The sequence below is a fragment of the Aulostomus chinensis genome, chromosome 11 (genome assembly GCF_037954235.1).
Source record: "Aulostomus chinensis isolate RoL2024-O1b breed Wild chromosome 11, RoL_Achi_v1.0, whole genome shotgun sequence".
Taxonomy (NCBI): domain Eukaryota; kingdom Metazoa; phylum Chordata; class Actinopteri; order Syngnathiformes; family Aulostomidae; genus Aulostomus; species Aulostomus chinensis.
The window spans coordinates 7,540,505-7,542,373 of NC_141330.1; positions in this window are offsets into that span (position 1 = coordinate 7,540,505).

Consider the following 1,869-nt stretch of genomic DNA (forward strand, 5'->3'; position numbering starts at 1 on the left):
GCTCAAACAACTGTGCAAAATATGAGAAGCTCCACTTTTTTTCCACCGTAACGGAGAAAAAGTGACAGGGAACTTGAGGAAAAAAATGGAAATGTTTAAGTAATAAAATTTGCAGTATTATTGAATTTTAAATTAGATGAGATGATGAGGTTGTTCCTGCTTGTCACATTATGTTCTAACTGAGTTGTAAAAAAAAAAAAAAAAAAAGGAGGTTCAATTGTATTTTCTGAACCATTAATGATCACATTTGTTTAAATTTGGAGAGGAAACTGTTTGTGAATAAAAAAATAACCCAAATCAAATATATAAATTGCAAGTTTCAAACAAAAAAACTCCATAGCACACTGAAGGGTTCATACAAAAATTAAAGCTGCAAGCAGCGTTGTTAAGGCCTGAGCCCCCGCGCGGCCTGCGGCCGCGTCCTTGACACCGGCCCGAATCCAACGGTGTAATCGGCAAATCCCTAGGCCTTGTAGTTTAGGAGATAGAAGCCTCAGTGCACTGCACAGTGTGACTGCAGAGCTGAGAGCCGGCCCTTTAAGAACCCCTCCCCCACTGCTCTGTCTCTGATCTGTGCTGGAGTGGAGAGCAGAGCTGAGAGCTGGCCCTTTAAGAACCCCTCCCCCACTGCTCTGTCTTTGATCTGTGCTAGAGTGGAGAGAGTGGAGGATGAACAGAATTGTAGTGTGTAAAAGCTGAATAAGTCAGCATACGTTGGTCAAAAGTAACACAAAATACCATATTTTTGTAGTGATTTTTGTCAGGAATACAGTGATGTGTTTTTCAAAGCTGTGGGTTGTATGGTGTAGACGTGAGAAGCATTTGTTTGACAGTATGTACCCTGAGAGTACATGCTCTCCCCATAGACTTCCATTGTAAGGCGAAAAGTGTCTCCCCCACTTTGAGGGCTTATAAAATCCAAACCGAGCGCGTAGTATATTAACCTTGAACAATTTTTAATCAGCACAGTTGGGAGAGTAATGTGTGAAAGTTTGGAAGCGATACCATGAACGCCCTTGGAGGGATAGCGTTTGTTCGTGGCGCAAAATTGTCCAAAATTAGATATTCGTGTCCAAATTGTGGACATCCTGTTACAGTTAGGTCAGGTGTGAGTGTATGATTTATCCGTCTTGATGAGACGAGTTCAACGGTGTTGGTCCCATGTGTGTAGAACATTCCTACAGGCTGTGGCGTGGTTTTTTGTGTATGTAGGTGGCGCTATTGAGTAGAGCACCTCTTTTTTTTTTTTAATTATCGAATTTTTCGCCGCACCCAATGTGCGTACCAAATTTGGTGAGTTTTCCAGCATGTTTAGGGGGTCAAATTAACTTTTGAAGTGGCGAGTGTGCCTTCGAAATATAATAGGGTCTTCGCCAGGTACTGGCTCAGGCCCTAATAAAGTGCCTTTATTTCATATTCACTAAAAATGTTCACAATTTTTTACTAACATTGCCATGTGAAATAAAGGCGTTTTCATTTTGCACCAACCCTGTGGTGGGCCCTGAATTTTACTGCGACTTTTTTATCACTCCTGTCATCGCTGCAGTTCTTGCAGAGACAGTGAGAGTGAAAGGGCAAGAAGGAACCCATCATAATCTAACCTTTGGAATATATATGTTTGACAGATGTGTTTGACAAATGTGAAGGGACAATGCCTCCGAGGGACAACTTTACATATATGCTCAGAATGTCTGAATGTCACTCAAGGGAAATACAATGTGCTGAACCAGTTTTTAGGATCTAAAGTTGTCATTTGAATGTTATTTGTGTAATCTTTGCTTGAAAAGTAGTGTTTTACTCTAAGAACATGACTTACCTCTGCAACCTCTTAACCTCTTTCAGGATCTCTTACAATGACTTGAAAAGTGA